General features: G+C 34.8%; 1 protein-coding gene across 2 annotated transcripts in view; it reads left to right on the top strand.

Moving 5' to 3' along the window:
* Nucleotides 1-899: 899 nt before the first annotated feature.
* LOC136031465 (uncharacterized) overlaps nucleotides 900-19,059 on the top strand; it is a 35,234-nt gene continuing 17,074 nt past the window's right edge. The window contains exon 1 of one of the 2 annotated variants that reach the window (XM_065711086.1): nucleotides 900-931. The gene's annotated coding sequence lies outside the window, so the exon portion shown is untranslated. Of the gene's footprint in view, nucleotides 932-10,262; nucleotides 10,404-19,059 lie in introns of those variants that run through there. The other variant, XM_065711087.1, reaches the window with a different exon arrangement.

The following is a 19,059-nucleotide window of genomic DNA, read 5'->3' as shown; positions in this document are numbered from 1 at the left end:
ACAAGATTGTCAGGGAATCTAGTGTTTTGTTAGGATTTTTTAGGGGGAGGAGGGAGCAAGAATGTAGCTCACAGAGTTTGTGCCAAAATTTCGAGAAAAATTTATTGAGAGAAAATAAGCTATCAATAGGCTTTTAATGACAAGTAGTAACGAGCTTAAAATATAACACTAAAACTAGTATATCAAGCCTATCGTGACAAGGACGTGCGCTTTGTGGATACTTTAGGTCTGAGCCCCCCCCCCCCCCCCCAAAGGAAAATGTAAGTTTTTTTCTGAATTCAAGGCTAATTGTTTTTCGAATTATGTAAAACTATTGTTTTTATTATTGGACTCCTCGAAAAAAAGTCCTGTGTACGTTTCTGATTGATTCATGGTACTGAACTCCAAGTAGAGCGCAACTCGTTTCATTACCAACCAAAACCTCATAAAATGTTCTATTGAAAATAATATATCCATCAAAGGATTTACTTTTTATCCTGATTCCAAAATCGACAAACTTATTTACATACGCCCTATTTGTCTTCCTTCTCGTCGCTATCATCACTGGCTATGCATTTTTTTTTCTTACATGATCGAATATGAACAATAAATTCATACGACCAAAGCCAAGCTTTACTCGTGAAATTTGTCTATTTACCAAAATAGGGATTTCTCCCTCATTATTTACCGTAATAATAAAAATAAAAGATTCTAGAACCTATGAAATCTCTAAAAAAATGTTGAGAAAAGGGAAACCCCACTAGATGCGTCATTGTGTTTAGAAAGTCAAATGTGTGTGTCCATTGAGAGAAAGATCTTCACTAACACGTTATCACTAAACGGCTTATTTTTATTCTGAAGATAACGTTATCAATCCTCTCGCTTATCAGCAATTGTAGGATTTTCAGAAATTTCGACTTAATGTATGGTTGGTATCGAGATAGTTATTTTGGTGAGTTAATTATTTTACTTTTATCGTGATTTGTATTGTAGCTAACTCTCTTCTTTACTCGACGTTAGATGCATTTCCGCCACTAATCTATGTATTATTTCAATAAGAGCTTGAATGATTTATCTTTTAAAATTGCCCAGTTTAAAATATGTAATCTCTGAAATGATATAGACAGAGGCTCTGGAGGATGTGGGGTTCATTGACCTCATTATTTTTTTTACATTTAGTGGATTATGTGCTTAAAGTGAAAATTTTCGTGAATCTATTAGTTCAAGTAAGTGATTCCATCGAAATTCAAAAAACTGCGCATTGTTTGCTATCTTGTTCACTGGCACAGATGCAGAAGCTTCAGGAGGTAGTTTTGGAGACAAAATCCTTTTGGAGACAAAATCCATCTAGAGTAAACGAAACCTTGAGGTCAGTGCTCCCTGACCCCCCCCCCCTCTCAGTTGATGCTCCTGTTGCCTTAACCGTCTATTCTAAACAATCAATAACTCGAAACATTTCTAGGAAATGGTTAAAAGTCGTGTTATATGCGGTAATGTTCCCTTCAGGCTGATGAACTACGACCTTTTCCAAGGAAGAAAAATTTGAATCGGTAAATTTTGAAAATTATTACAATTCTTATAATCTTATAATTTCAACTGGTAAGAGCTAGGTTTGGACGGACGGTTTGTTTTAATAGGGGGTGGGAGGGTCCCACTATTGAAAATTTTATTGGTCATTCCAAAGTCAAAAATTTTACGCACACTGTTCTTAAAATGGATATTTTTACCGAAAAGTGGTAGGAGAGTTTAAGATTATGCTACACCCCTTACCAATCCGGTGAATTTTAGGGGAGAGAGAGGCAGAACCTAAATAACCTGAAAAAAAGTTGAATTATATGGAAAATCAAGCAAATTATATTGAAAAGGAAGCAAATTATATGAAAAGTCATAAAAAACCTGGATGTTTTCTAAGGATATTTGTAGTAATGAATCTTAAATTATCGTGTTTTAATTTTTGATTCAAAAAGTTCAAAGCAAAAGTGTAATGTATTGTATTAAAAATTCATAAACAAATCTCAATGTAGAAAGAAATCTTTAATGTTCATTTCAGTTACCCGAAATGTATCCAGAAATATATGATTTTTTCTTTATTTTTAGGCTTTTTTACCCCTGCATGGAAAACGTACGCATGTAGTTTGTTTTTAATTGTCGAGTTCTAAAGTACACATTGTAGGAGGCTTATCTGCAGGGTTCTAGGTTTTTTATTTTGCATATTTACTTGAAAATATAAGAACCCCCTCCCCGGGCTTCTAAGGCTGTAAATATAAATGCCTTGGGGAAGCGAGTTAAAATATTCAACAGTACTGCAACTTAGCTTAAAATAAAACTATTAATATATATATATAATATAAACTATAATACAATATATATAATATAATATAAACTATTGGTTTATATGACGGGACACCAGACCGGAAAATACAACTTAAAGGAGTGGCTTATATTTAGTTTCACTCTTTATTTAAGAATAATTAGTAGATATGAAGAGTCTCAATCAAAAGTTTTGCATTTACGGCAAGAAGTCTCGGTGAAGAAGGTGTGCTTATTTGCATGATTGTATGTTTCAGTTAAATATGTTCTATCTGGTTAGGTCCAGAGTTTGCTGTAGCCAAGTGGCCCCATGCATTTAATGGTAGTTTGTTTTTTTTGCTCTTTGGATCGTTCTATGATATCCATGTGGTGAATGACTTCAACGGAAAATCGTAGTGGAATTACGAGCGAATTGTTCATTACTAAAACACACAATTATTAAACAAGTTTATAGGGAGATCCAAAATCTTTTGGCTTAATCCAATGCAATGAGTAGCTAAAACTTTTTTCTATTGGTTAGGAGACTATATAATGTGAAGTCCGACCCCGGAGGTTTTTCAAACCAACGGGCTTAACCCGGTTATTCTAATTTACACACACTATTTTTTGTGTTTTCAAATAAATTTTTGGTATTATACAAAGCAGCATTCACGTCATTGGGAGGGGGGCAATGTCCCTCTATATTTTTTGAAATATCCTTTTCACTGGAAATATCGAGAAAAGCCATAATTCATCCCCCCCTCTATGTTTTGGAAAGCACATTTTGCCCCCCCCCCCCACCTCTTCTGCCTCGCATGTTTGTGAATTGAAGACCCTACAAAGCAGTCGAAGGTTTTATGGTATTTGGGACCTTGTGTTCCAAAATTATAGCCAAAGTGTGGAACATGACCTAAGACTATTACTTAGCCCAGATAGACTTTGATAAAATCAAAAAAAAAAATCCAGGCTGTTTATTCTGACTCAAACAATTCACCGAATTTATTCCCAGTGGGGAGTCAGTGTTTTTAAAAGCACTTTAGATGTGTCAATAGGTTGGTAGGAGTGTCTTAAATGCTACGTACATGCAAATGAGGCGCAAAAATATGTGTCTCAATACGAAGTATTAAGTTGTCTTTCTTTTTTCCCGGGAGAGGGCATGGCTTCCTGGCCTCCTCCTGGTGGTAGCCAGAGACCTGACTCAGCAAACGGTGAATAAATTACCAGGAAGTTTTTCAAAGTAACTGTAGATAGTCCGTGGCTTGGACCACGCAAATGATGTAATTATCTGTTAATCTGTCAAATGTCAATCTGCAAAAGTTGCCTAGCAACTACATACTCAAAGCTCTCTTCAAGTAATTTCATATCTAAGGTAGATTTGGAATGGTTTGAACCTTGCTTTCCCACTATGTCAATTTTTTGTTTACAACAGACGTTTCCGAAATAAGGTTTTGTTATATTTCTCCTGTGCTTGTTTGTTTTTGTTCTTTACAGGTAATATTTGAACTAAAACATTGTACGGCACCTTTCTTCTTTCATTTATTCTATGTTGAAAGTCAGACAAACTTTTAACATTTACAGAAAATTTTAAACTTCCTACATTTCAACTTTTCTGTTCAGATATTTAAAGTTACCAACAGCAAATATTTAAACCATGCGTCATTTAGAAACCTCTTTGAGTATCTTACCTGAGGGCTATATTATTCATGCAATCTCTCTATTGCATGCAAATATTTAAACCATGCGTCATTTAGAAACCTCTTTGAGTATCTTACCTGAGGGCTATATTATTCATGCAATCCCTCTATTGCATGCAAATATTTAAACCATGCGTCATTTAGAAACCTCTTTGAGTATCTTACCTGAGGGCTATATTATTCATGCAATCTCTCTATTGCATGCAAATATTTAAACCATGCGTCATTTAGAAACCTCTTTGAGTATCTTACCTGAGGGCTATATTATTCATGCAATCCCTCTATTGCATGCAAATATTTAAACCATGCGTCATTTAGAAACCTCTTTGAGTATCTTACCTGAGGGCTATATTATTCATGCAATCTCTCTATTGCATGCAAATATTTAAACCATGCGTCATTTAGAAACCTCTTTGAGTATCTTACCTGAGGGCTATATTATTCATGCAATCTCTCTATTGCATGCATTACAAGTCGACAGTCAACTTGACAATATTTGAAAGATGGGAGGGGGCTGCATGGGAATGTATAGAAATTTGTCGGTTTCACATGGTGACAAACTGTAGTAAGGAGTGACCCGGCTCAATAATAACCAAAACTCTAAAAAACGGAATTTTGATAAAGAGAGGACATCAAAAGAATCGTATTTTATGCTGATTTTTTTAATATACAAGTTTCATCAAGTTTAATCTTACCTATCAAAAGTTACGAGCCTGAGAAAATTTGCCTTATTTCTGAAAAAAGGGGAAAACACTCCCTAAAAGTCACATAACCTTAATAAAAATCACACCATCAGATTCAACGTATCAGAAAACCCTACTGTAGAGGTTTCAAGCTATTATCTGTAAAACCGTTGAATTTTGTATTTTTTTGCCAGAAGAAAGATAACGGATGCGTTTTTGTTTTTTTGTTGTTTTTTCCCCAGGGGTGATCGTGTCGACTCAGTGGTCCTAGAATATCGCAAAAGGGCTCATTCTAATGGAAATTAAAAGGTCTAGTGCTTTTTCCAAGGGACCAAAAGGAATGGAGGGTAACTAGTCCCCCTGCCATGCTCATTGTTCCCCAAGGTCACCAGATCAAAATTTTGAGATAACCATTTTATTTGAGATAGTCAAAAAATCCAATAGCTGTGTCTTTGAGGATGACTCAATACCCCGCAGTCCCGGGGGATGGGCTGCAAGTTATGAACTTGGCCCATTGTCTGCATAAAGTATTGGTTATTGAGAAGTATACAGACGTTTTCAGGGGGGATTTTGCATGGCGAGGGTTTGGGGGTTCCATCCCTTCCTCAATACCTCTCTCTATACGCTAAAGTATGTTTAGTAATTTCAAAAGAGCTATTTATTCAAATTAAACGTCCTTTGTGATTCCGGGCCCATTCTTAAAGAATTAGAACAAAATTTGAACTTTAGTGTAAAGACCGAGGTATTGACGAGGGGGGTGAACCCCCTCATATACGTAATAAAAATATTTGAATATAGAAGTTTGTTACGTAAGTCAATTTTTAAGTTACGTATATTTATTACTAATAAAATTAAAAGTTCTAGTGACCTCTTTCAGTAACCAAACAAACTGGAGGGAAACTAGGCCCCCCTCGTCCCTTTTTTCTCAAAATTGTCCGATAAAAAGTTTGACAAAACAATTTAGCCAAAAAAGGTAAAACGAAAATGCAAATTTCTTTTTAATTATTCATGTACGGTGAGCCAAAATCGAAAGTCCGTTAATTAAAAAACGTTCATAAATTGAATATAAAAAAAAACTATTTTTTTACTATGACTAAGTAGCAGCATTAAAACTTAAAATGAACAGAAGTTAATCTGTATGTGAAAGGGGCTGTCCCCTCCTCAACATCCCGCTTTTTACGCTAAAGTTTTTATTGTTTTAAAAAGTAGAGTTGTGACAAAGAGTCAAATTTTAGCGTAAGGAGTGGGGCGTTGAGGAGGGGACAGCCCTTTTCAAAACTTGTTATTTTTTAATTTAATTGACTTTGAGGCTACAGATGCACTCAGCTTGTTTGATTCACTTGATTCATATTCTTTGGATTGTCCCACAAGTGACCGACCATAACGGTGTGGATCGTTTTCTTTCTTCAATGCGGCTTTTCTGGGTTGGTGAAGTAGGGCTGGAAAGCTCCATACTTTCAGTTCTGAATCTTTTCCCACAGAAAATCTCGCCTTCTGGATGTCTGATCACCGTTTCTAGTATGACAGTGCTCTAGGAGGTGTGCCCCTCAATAGTGTCAAGGGAGAGAGGGGCATTTCCTCCTCTAGATTTTCTGTCCCCCCCTTCATCTCGAGAATACCCGTTTTGGGGTAATTTCGTTGAAAAATGCCTCTTTTTTATTTTTATTGAAAAAATGACCGATTAACAAATTTGCTCCCCCCCCCTAAGTTTGAGAAGTACATTTGGTCCCCCTGTGTGTTTTTTTGGGTTGGCACCTTAAGTGCACCCAAGGATGAGGTGCTGCCCCATCTTCATAGGCAGCAGCGCAATAGCGCTGTCTAAGTAAAGAGCGACAAGGGCAAAATGTTCTTTTTTTTCTCCTGATTAGGATCCCTCGTATAGGAATAGTTCTCACAGAAACTTCAAATGGAGCTCACTCGATTCTTCGAGTTTTCCGTCACCCCCCAACAGCCCTCAAGGTAAGGGCTACAAGTTGTGCTAGTTGCCCATTATTGACATACAAGGTTTTTAGGGAAGGGGTGGTCGTACAAACTTCGGATTGGGGCTCAATCGACTGGAAAATCTGGTAAAAGCTGAACTAGAATCTAGTGACCTTCACTCGATTTCTTTATAAGAGTCGAAAGTAATTGAGTGGCAACCAGCCCCTTACCCTAAGCCTATCATTTCCTCAGACGCATCCAGTCAAAATGTTAACATAGTCATTTTGTTCAGCATAATTGAAAGGTCCAGTGATTAAGTTCTGGAAGATAACACCCTCCCAGCAGCCCTTAGGGTAAGGACTATAAGTTATACTAGTTGCCCATTAGTAACATATAAGGATTTTATGGGAGGGGTGGTCGCACAAACTTCGGACATGGCTCAATCAACTGGGAATCCCATATTCTTGCGGCCTTTTTAAGAGTCAAAGGTGATCAGAGGGCAGCTATCCCCTACCCCACCCCACATCTTCTTTTCCCCAAATGTTCCTGATCACGATTGTAAGATAGCCTTTTTGTTCAATATAGTCGAAAAGAAAATATAACAATGCCTCCAGGGTTGACACAACCCACCAGAGCCGTAGGGCAACAGTTGTAAGTTATGCCCAGGGGGCATGTAAGGTTCCTGTAGAATAGGTTACCGTATAAACCCTGGATAGGACCTATTTGACAGGAAATAAGAGTTAAGTGCCTTCTTTAAGAGTCAATAGCGATTGGAAGTCAACCAGCTCTCACCCACGCCCATCAAAATCTAATCAAATCTCTTTTTAAACAAAAATCCAATCAAAATCTCTTTTAAGACGTCTACTTTCTTCAGCGTTGTTGTATGGTCTAATAATTTTGCATTAGGTAATGCCACTCCCCCTCCCCACAGTCCTCAAGGCAAGGTCTATAAGTTAGGCAATTCATTCATTGCGTACATATTGTATATGTTATTGAGAAAGGTATGCATGGCTGAACTTGACTTTCCAAAAAATACGAGGGGCATTCAGGCAAGCCTTTTAGAGAGTGTTGAACTAAATCAAAACAAGTTATGTGAATTCGGATTGTCAAAAAGGCGTACATCAGGAATGATCGAGTACATTAATTTAGAACTTCTGGAAAATTATAAGGAAGATGATCAATTGACCAAAAGAAAATATTTGCACGCTACTGTTACTACTACATCTACAACCACTGCTACCGCTACTACTGCTACTACTACTACTACTACCACTACTAGATTCCCAATGCAGAGGTAAAATTTGAACTAAATCAAGAAACCCTATATGCATGCATATTGTCAAAAGAGCGTAACTCAAGAATTGTTTCGGGTATTAAGCTGGAACTTTCAGAGAATTCTGAAAAGGGAAGATCAATTGACAAAATGGTAATATATGCATGTTAGGGTTGAAAATTGTTGAAAAAGTTTCTGTAAAATACAAATAGCAAGCCAAGCGGTGGATTCTTATAGAAAAAACCGAAAAGATATAAATAAATTCCAAATAAAAAAAGAACAGATATTAATTTAAAAACACTTTTCCACAAAACGAGTTTTCAAAGAAAAGTAAAGTGCTGCATTAAACCAAAAATTAACAGAAATCAAGTGAAATGATCTTCTAAGCATAAAACTACCACAAATCACCATCAATAAATAAAGGAAACCCAAAATGAGCAAAAATAACATGAATAGGGCTGACAACCCCCCTTCCCTTCTCGAGACCAGAACATAATTTGCACAGTACTGAAAACAAAATTCATTTAAGGAATAAATGTCAGTACGTATATATTAAACTAACAATCAATGGTCATTCGTTTTTTTCAGTAAAATGCAAATTATGGTCTGGCCTTGTGAAGGCATTGGGGATGTCAACCCTAAACATGCTAATTTTTGCTCATTTTGGGTTTGCCGGTTTTTTTTTGTAAGATCTTTTCGTTTTGGGCTCTACTTATTTATTGATAGTGATGTGTGGTAGTTTTACACTTGGAAGATTATCTGACTTTATTTCTGTCCAATTTTTTGTTTAATAAAGCTCTTTACTTTTCTTTGATAAAAAAGGCCTTGTGGAAAATTTTTTTTTAACTCATTATGCAAAGAGACAGTCTGTGAAACCGTATATTAATTATTTAACGCTGGCACTGATCTCGGCTGCAATGCTTACCTGACAGGCAATCAACTAATGAACGTTCAATTAATGAACGTTCAATGAACGTTCAATTAATGAACGAGCCTGTATATCCTAAGCGTACAGCATACATATTTTTACCGAAAATTTTGCTCTAACTGAAACATATATGTAGAATATCTTTTTAGCAAGTTATATGGTACTAGCAGGATAAACCCCAACAACAGGGAAAACGATAGGGATTTTTTTAAGACACTCAAACTTACTCAAAAACAAATGAATTTAAGTTTTGAGTTTCATTTGAGTTTTGAGTAAGTTTTGTAAGTTGCATTGGTGATTTCTCTTTTCATGATAATTAGGTGCACAAATCCATGAAGGACTGTGAAATAAAACTTACTTTAGAAAGCGATTTTTTTTTTCGCCAAAGCGCAAGATAAACCACAAAAGTGAGCGGCTAAGGGTTGGCAACCCCCCTCCTACTTGAGGTACTTTTGTTCAACTTCAGCTGTGATATTCTTCTTTATTTTCATGACCAACCGCTAATTTGTTTAGCTCAATTGTCAACTATCGTTATATCAGAACTTCTAGACCGATATCAGGTACCAAAAGAATCTTTAGGCAGGGTATGAGAAACAAATTTATCTACTAATTACTTTGCTTTAGAGCTTACTTCAGAAAACGATCTTTTTTTGTCAAAGCACAAGATAAACCACAAAAGTGAGGGGATCCGGGCTGGCAACCCCCTTCGGCTTAAGGCACGCGGCAGGATTCTGTATGTGGATTCTCAATATCGCTTGTCTTAGCGTTTGTAGTTATAGTCTGCGGCTTGCCGCAGACAATTTAAGGTCTTTTCAGGACAGTCTTTTCAAAGATGTTTGATTATTGAAGCAAATCTTATCTTTAACAACGATTTCTACTAAGCTTCAACCTTTTGGTTTTCTATTTTAAGGCTTTTGAATCGTTGTAATGTAAATATTTTCACAGTTACCAGTTTTTTGCTCTTTAAGCAATTTGATGAAGACTTCTCTATACGTGAAAATCTTCAATTTTTACACATAATTGTGGCATCATTAGTGTGGCACATAAGTGTGGCAGTATTGCATCATTGGAATACTGATGTATCTATAAATCACGTCACTCACATAATTTCTTTTTTTCCAAATTTAAAGCTCTTAACCAATTTTCTTGAACTTCTGACCTATCTAGATTGTTTTGTTAGGCCAAAATTTATATCAGAATGCCAATTTTCCCGAAAAATATTGAGAAAAATTTTGAGAAAAAATACATACATACATACACAATTATTGCTCGTTTATAAAGATGGTATATTAGTTCTTTAGTCCTTTAGAAGGTCAGAAAGGGCAAAGCCAATTTTTTAATGAGGCTCAAAGAGTAATTGCTATACACGACATTTTTGTTCTTCTTCCATATCTCGAGAAAACATGACCTATGCTAACTGATAAAGCCCTTATCAATAAATTCGTGTTTATATCTATCATGCCGTCTGTCATTAAATTTGATTTTTATATTCCTGTCGAATTTTATTTTCATTAATCTTATCGCCTGTTATCAGTTCGTTTCTCAATCCAAAACAAACTGATAAAACTTTTATCAATTGGATTTTTTTCTTTTTTTAATCAGTTTCGATTGCCTTATTCGGAGTTTCCATTTGTTGCGTAAGTACTTTGTTTAGATTAGACCTTTCTACTATGCACATTCGTATCAAAATCTTTGCTTGATTAGAAGTGGCTGAACACATTTTTTTCTCTACAAAAAAAAAAACTTAGCAATTAAAATTAGACCATAAATAGGAAGCCTGAAAAGGGGCTCTTTATTTTTAATGTTCATATTAAATTAATTCTATACAATTAGAGTTGTACAAAAAATAAATTTATATAATTGAAAATTTAAAAATAGAAACAAGTTTATATAGATATTTCCACAGCTCAGACTAGATTGAGAAATTAAATATATATTCATTTACCAAAAAAAAAGTTTTTCAAAGAAAAGTAAAGAGCCATATTTAAAACTTAGAGTAGTAGAAATAAAACGGTATAATATCCGAACTCAGAAGGATCATAGCTTATAATTAATGAATAAAAGAAATCCAAAACGAACAAAAATCAAAATGATCAAACGAAAGATAAAGATAACGTATTCTGGTGAAAATGAATAGATAAATCTAAAAGCAAAAAGAAGTTAAAATTAGTTTTCAAGTCAAACTTAAAACGAACAGAGAATGCCACAAGTTAATTAGGTCAATCAAGTTTCTCCGGCCTATGCGAAATAGTTAGGGAAAAAACAAATAAATTAAAAAACAGTGTATAGAAGTCATATGGTTTTTATCTTGGTGGTTCTACAACGATGACTCTGATAAAATTAGACAATTTAGAGTTAACAGCGATTCTCCATGTGGGGAAATCTTGCAACAGGAGATTTTTTTGCGGGGGGGGGGGGGGGGTGGATTCTCTGGGGAAAAAATTACACTCCCTCCAGAAAGATGATACTGTGTTTGTCCTGGAGTTGGAAACTATTGACTCTTCTGATAAATTAGTTATAAATCCTTATAATGAAATTTAGCAATTAATTTAATTGCTAAATTTTTTAAATTTTTAAAAAATTAATTTTTTGCGGGGGGGGGGTGGATTCTCTGGGGAAAAATTACACTCCCTCCAGAAAGATGATACTGTGTTTGTCCTGGAGTTGGAAACTATTGACTCTTCTGATAAATTAGTTATAAATCCTTATAATGAAATTAGGAATTAATTTAGAAAGTCCTCATCTGCTTCAAAATTTGAACAAGGGAGATCATCTTAAATTTCCAAATTTATCTACTTGTGAGTTCATATTTGAAAAGAATATCCTTTAGCTCTTTCATTTTGTTTCTTTTTTTAGTAATACTTTCAAATGCAATATTGATTTATTAGTTAACATTACTTAAATTAATCAATTAAATTCATTAAAAATTGTTCTCAATGAAATTCTGCTAATCGAGGCTTCTTCTTACTCAACTGAAAAATGGGAGAAAAACTCTGAACTTATCTCTAAAAGCAGCACCAGGCTAGCTGCCAAAAATCTACAAGTCAAACAGTTCGTGGTAAAGAACTGTAGTAAGGAGCGACCCGGCTCAATAGTAACCGAAACTCTAAAAAATGGAATTTTGATACCAATAGTTATATCAAAAGAATTGCATTTTCATACTGATTTTAAATATATAGATTTCATCAAGATCAATCATACCCATCAAAAGTTACGAGCCTGAGAAAATTTGCCTCATTTTAGAAAATAGGGGTAAACACCGCCTAAAAGTCATACGATCTTAATGAAAATCACACCTTCAGATTCAGCATATCAGAGAACCTTATTGTAGAAGTTTCAAGCTCCTATCTACAAAAATGTGGAATTTTGTATTTTTTTGCCAGAAGACAGATCACGGATGCGTGTTTATTTGTTTGTTTTTTTGTTGTTTTTTTTCCCAGGGGTGATCGTATCGACTGAGTGGTCCTAGAATGTCGCGAGAGGGCTCATTCTAACGGAAATTGAAAGTTCTAGTTTCCTTTTAAGTGACAAAAAAATTGGAGGGCACCTAGGCCCCCTCCCACGCTCATTTTTTCCCAAAAGTCACCGGATAAAAATTCTGAGATAGCCATTTTATTCACCATAGTCGAAAAACCTAATAACTATGTCTTTAGGGACGACTTACTCCCCCGCAGCCCCAGTGGGAGGGGCTGCAAGTTACAAACTTTGACCTGTGTTTACATATAGTAATGGTTACTGGGAAGTGTACAGGTGTTTTCAGGGGGATTTTTTTGGTTTAGGAGGGAGACTTGAGGCGGGGGTTACGTGGGAGGATATTTCCATGGAGAAACTTCTCATGGGGGAAGAGAATTTCAATGAAGGGGGCGCAGGATTTTCTATCATTATTTGAAAAAAACAATGAAAAAATAAATATGAAAAGTTTTTTCTACTGAAGGTAAGGAGCAGTATTAAAACTTAAAACGAACAAAAATAATTACGCATATGAGGGGTTTACCTCCTCGTTATACCTAACTCTTTACGCTAAAGTATTTTTAGTAATTTCAACTATTTATTCTACGGCCTTTGTGATTGAGAGGTCATTCTTAAGGAATTGGGACAAAACCTAAGCCTTAGTGTAAAGAGCGAGGTATCCACGAGGGTTGAACCCCCTCATATACGCAATAAAAACATACGAATATAGAAGGTCCTTACGTAAGTTAATTCGTAAGTTACGTATATTTTTTACCAATGAAAACGTTTGTAAAAAATAAAAGTTCTAGTTACTTTTTTAAGTAATTAAAAACTTGGAGGGCAACTAGGCCTCCTCCCTCGCTCCTTTTCTCTCAAAATCAATGTATTAATTGTAATTAATTAATATGTAAATTTCGTTTTGATTATTTATGTGCTGAGAGCCAAGATCTCAATCTTGGCTCTCATAAAATGTAATCACAAAATTAATGCAAAACATGCATTAATTCAAAAACGCCCAGAAATTAAATAAAAGAAAAACAAGTTTTTTTAAATGAAAGTAAGGAGCAACATTAATAACTTAAAACAAACAGAAATTTCTCCGTATATGAAACTTTTCCTCCTCAACGCCCCGCTCTTTACGCTAGAGTTTGACTCTTTCTCTTAACTCTTAAAAAAAAGTTAACTCTATCTCTACTTGGGTTACACTTAACTCTACTTTTTAAAACAGTAAAAAACTTTAGCGTAAAGAGCGGGGCGTTGAGGAGGAAAAGGCCCTTTCATATATGCAGTAATTTCTGTTCGTTTTAGGTTGTAATGTCGCATTTTACTTTCATTTGAAAAAACTTTTTTTTAAGAGTTAAGAGAAAGAGCAAACTTTAGCGTAAAGAGCGGGGCGTTGAGGAGGAACAGCCCCTTTCATATACGGAGAAATTTCTGTTCGTTTTAATTTTTAATGTTGCTCCTTACTTTCATTTAAAAAAACTTGTTTTTTATTTAATTTCATAAGAAACCGTTTATATGACCTGAAATCTATGCCGACTATCGATGATCTGACTGTGCTGAATAAAATGGCTACCTCAGAATTTTGATCCAGTGACTTTGGGGAAAAAAATGAGCGTGGGACCAATGAGGATGTAACAATGATTATAAACGTTTCAGATTTGTCGTAAGCGACCTTTTTAATTATCATATTTTGAGTATGTACACGTTGCATATGCGTCAAAAAATTTCCAACATTAGACAATAGGGTAATAGGAAGAAACAGAACCATCAAGTATTGTTTTACTTTTACTAATGACAAAAAAAATTCCTACTTTTCATTCCTTATGGAAATAAAATATAAAAAAAACAAGTTTTCTCAACTGGACACAAGGATCAACATTAAAACGAACAGAAATTATTATATATATGAGGGGTTTTGCCCCCTCGTCAGTACCTCACTCTTTACGCTAAAGTTCGAATTTTCTTCCAATTCCTTAAGAATGGCCCCTGTATCACAAAGGCTGTTTAGTTAGAATAGATAGCTCTTTTGAAAGTACTGAAAATACTTTAGCGTAAAAATTGAGGTATTGACGAGGGGTCAAACCTCCTCATATGCGCAATAAGTTCTGTTCGATTTAAGTTTTAATGTTGCTCCTTACTTTCAGTTGAAAATACTTGATTTTCATTTGATTTCTGATCATTTTATGAATAATGCTGGGAAAACCGGCACTCCCTTCATGGAAATTTCTCTTTCCCCATGAAAAATTTCTCCAAGGAAGTATCCTTCCACGTAACTCCCTTCCTCCAAACCAGAAAAAAATTAAAACCAAACCCCTCACCAGAAAAAGTTCTCCCCGAAAACTTTTGTAAACTTCCTAATAACCAATACTACATGTAAACAATGGGCATAAGTTCAGAACTTGCAGCCCTTCCCCAGGGGTCTGTTCGGGATTAAGTCGTCCTCAGATACGTGGTTATTAAATTTTTCGACTATGCTGAACAAAATGACTATCTCAAAATTTTGATCCGGCGACTTTGGGGAAAACGAGCGCGGGAGGGCGCCTAGTTGTCCCCAATTTGTTTGTTCACTTAAAAAGAGCACTAGATAGTTTTTGTCAGAATGAGCCCTCTTGCGATATTATGGGGCCACTGGGTCGACACGATCACCCACTCCTGGGAAAAAAACACGAAAAACAAATAGGCACGCATCCGTGATCTTTCTTCTGGCAAAAAATACAGAATTCGACATTCTTGCAAATACGAGCTTGAAGCCTCTACAGTAGGGTTCTCTGATACGCTGAATCAGATTGTCATTAGGATTCTGTGAATTTTAGGGGATATTTCCCTCTTTTTTTGAAAGTAGGGCTAATTTTTGAAATTAGATGAAACTTATATAATTAAAACCAGCAAAAAAATCCGATTCTTTTGATGTATCTATTGGTATCAAAATTCCGTTTTTTAGAGATTCGGTTACTATTGAGCCAGGTTGCTCCTTACTTACAGTTCGTTACCACGAACTGTTTTATACGCCAACTTCAGACAAGCACTAACAATTTTAAACAGAATGGGGATATTACATTGAAAGTTTTTTCAAAACTAAATTTAGGATCCCGTTCAGGCCAGCTCCTTTCATTGAGCTTGTATTCCTTATAATTTGCTGCAATTAAGGCAGACTAACATCGTTTACTCTGTTTACGCTGTTATTTAACACGATTGAAACTTCTTGCCTAAAACAACGATGAAACTCACTGTCACTCATCACGGTGCAACCATCTGGAGAAAAGTTCTTTTCCTGTTCCATGCACTGAGATTGTATGTGTTCCGCCATCTCTCTTAATGTGGATCGACCGTTCAACACTTGCCGGACTTGCATATTCGATGTACTATGTGCCAGGGATCAGAACTGCCTTTGGTTAACAAAAAGTTTTTCCGGACCTCTAATTTGCCTTTTAGGATTGCAGATTTTTATTTTTTCTTGAGTACTTTTCACATTTACGCTGTCATTCATGGGATACTGTGTACTTGGAGGTGGCGGTATTCTCATCTAAGAAGTCTTAGCTCCTGACTCCGCCACCTGACATATATTTCTTGGCATACATTTCGTCCATAGAATGTGGTCGAGAAAACAATAACTATGTGGTATCACTTGCCAAAAGCTGGTGTAAGCCACCAGCTTTGACCAGGAATAATTATGGTTCCTCCGATGATTCCAATGGTTTTCTTTGATGATTTTTATCTTTTTTTCATAAGCTTTTGGGCGCCCTGAAAGGCTACTGGTATTACCAAATATTCTGTTAAGGGTTAAATTCTGTGGAGCCCACTTTCTAAGATTTTTTTTTTTTTTTTTTTTTTTTTTTTGTTAGTCCTTAATCTGCATTTTTACCCCATTTTTGATGAAAGAGGCAGGGAAAGACATAGAGACTAATATTTTGGTCAATATTAGGTGATTTTCTACGGTCCTGGCGACTCAATAACACTGCTAAAGTAAATAGTGGAGTGGGCTGTATCCATTGTTTACTTATTTAATGAACTTTTCTCTTATCCACTTCGTTAGGAAGAAGTTATAATGGAAACTTTGGAAGTGGCTCATTTGGTAGGAAATTGAAAGTTCTAGTGGCCTTTTTATAACAGAAGTGATTGGAGGGCAACTGAACTCTATACCTCATTATAATCTCCCCTTTCCATATAGTATTTGCTATTCGAAAGGTAACGTTTACCTTCTTACTTCAGTAACGAAACAGTAACTACAACTATTCGTACTTTGTTATGTCTACTACGGATTAATTGTGAGTCACAGAGCTGAATAGATGATAGCACGGATTTTTAAATGATGTTTTTCTTGCTGCATTAGATGATTAAAGAGGAGTGTTTTTTTCTTTATCGTTTTCATTACTTCCTTCACACAATAAAGCAACATAGATATGTCATTGCTACAGCGTTTGGACCTTATTGCATTTATCAACTGTAACTAATGAAATGCTACTTCAGAATACCGATATTTCAGTCATTATTGAAGGATTCCAGAATAATCAAGACCAGTATTATATTGACGAACCTGTAATAACATGACTGTGATTCATTTCTTCCGACCCCGGAATGAAGATTGGACTAAAAAAGTTGTAGCAAGAAGGTCAAAATACGATCTAAAGGGAAACAAAGGTTTTGAAACTTCGTGGTGGCAAAGAGTGAACAGGGCTACCACCACGATCAGTTACCAAGGTGTTACAACTACTAAACGTTGCGGGCTACAAAGTGATTTTTAGTCAAAAACTTTACTGTAGTAGTGCTAAAATAGTACTTCCGTGCTATTTTAACACTTTCTTTCTACGGGCTGCAACCCTGAGCACATTTTATATATATATATATATATATATATATATATATATATATATATATATATATATATATATATATATATATAGTGTTTTTTAGTCAAAAAATTGACTAAATTATAAATTAATATTGTGACCCTGAGGGTGAATCATTGCTCATAAAAGGTACCTATATCATTTCATAGGGAAGCTGTGACGCTCATATATATATATATATATATATATATATATATATATATATATATATATATATATATATATATATATATATATATATATATATATATATATATATATATATATATATATATATATATATGTATATATATATATATATATATATATATATATATATATATATATATATATATATGTGACCCTAGGGTGAATCATTGCTCATAAAAGGTACCTATATCATTTCATAGGGAAGCTGTGACGCGGACAACAAACGATTTTATAAGTTCCGTATGTGTAAACGTACTCTGGGATGAAGATTATGCTGATTGATACATACTCTGAGATTGGTTATGCTGATTGATCAAGATGAGGATAAGCATTCTTGATCAACTCAACATTTCAAAAATTGATTGTTCTAATATTGTGAATTTATATTTAAAATTAGATCCTGACTAAGTTTAAAGTAATTTGAACAATGTATTTACGCTAGATTTGATTGTCTTAAAAAACTACTTGAAATAAAAATTGTCTATTGTACAATTTTTAAAAGTTTGCCAAAGTTCTGTAAAATGTTTCTAAAAAGTTTTTAAAAGGCATTATTCGCAAAATATCACATCAAAAGATCCTTTTCGAATTTACTGTTTTAAACTTAGAAAAATACAAAGACTCTCTTTAACAAACCAACGCGATTTGGAGAATTTAAGAGAGAGAAAACGGGCATAAGTTAAATAAAACAGTGAAACAAAACATCAACAAACTTTAAATAGTAAAGTTGCAAGTATTTTAACTCTACATTCGGGATCCCTTATCAACGGTAAACAAATTAAAGTTAACTTAAATTAAACGCAACATATAAAGAACAACAAAACTAAAACACAAAAAAAAAACAAATAAATAAGTAAAGCAGATCTTAATAACAACCAAAATCCTGCAATCACTGTAAAAGCCTAAATAAGCACACAGAAAAGACTAAAGGCTGTTACTAGTACACTAGTTTGTTGTTCAGATTGGCAATGAGATATATGTTGCGTGTAATTTAATTTAACTTTAATTTGTTCTTTCCGTACATAAAGGCTCCCAGGCGTGAAGTCGAAATATTCAAATTTTTGATATTTAAAGTTTGTTGTTGTTTTTCTTTCTTTTTTTCTTTTTTGTTCCAATTTTTTTCTCTTTTAAATGCTGTAAATGGAAAAGCAGTGTGGGCTAACAAATTGTTTAGGGGGACCATTTTATAAGTATAGATTTAACTATACCTGACAACTTTCTCTTATGGAACAACATCAAGGAGTTCTGACCCAATTGGAGAGCCGAGACCAAACATACCTCTCTGTTCTACCAAAATGCGTTTGCACTGAGTAAATAGCGACATTAGGTTTCTAGGGCTGAGGAGGGGATATAATTACTCTGGATGTGTACTTGTTAGACACTTCATCGTTTTTGAACAAAAGGGCTATCCAAAAGTTACGCTGAGAAGCAACTGGTATATAGGGAGGCACCAAGGAACACATTTTGCCTTGGAGGACCCTGTGAAAGGCTTCTGTTATATGCAAAGACCATTAGAAGATTTATTTTCATTCTATTGAGCCTGGCTTCAAATGTTCACGACATTCCATTCATAGAAAAAAAAAATAACTAAGTGACATTACTTGGCAAAAGCTGTTGTGAGCCAACTGTTCTGACACAGAAAAATTGTGATTCCTCAGGTGGTTCAAATAGTCCACTCCAGTGATTTATACCTTTTTCAAAAGTTTTGGCAGCTCTGAATTGTTTCTAATATGACCTAATTTTTTTGCTAAAACTTGAATTCCGTAGAACTCAGTTTATCATCTTATTTTTCTTATTTTATGATCCC

Source organism: Artemia franciscana, chromosome 9 (assembly GCF_032884065.1).
Source record: "Artemia franciscana chromosome 9, ASM3288406v1, whole genome shotgun sequence".
Lineage (NCBI taxonomy): Eukaryota > Metazoa > Arthropoda > Branchiopoda > Anostraca > Artemiidae > Artemia > Artemia franciscana.
Note: the sequence above shows the minus strand (reverse complement) of the source record. Positions and strands in the feature narration are given on the sequence as shown.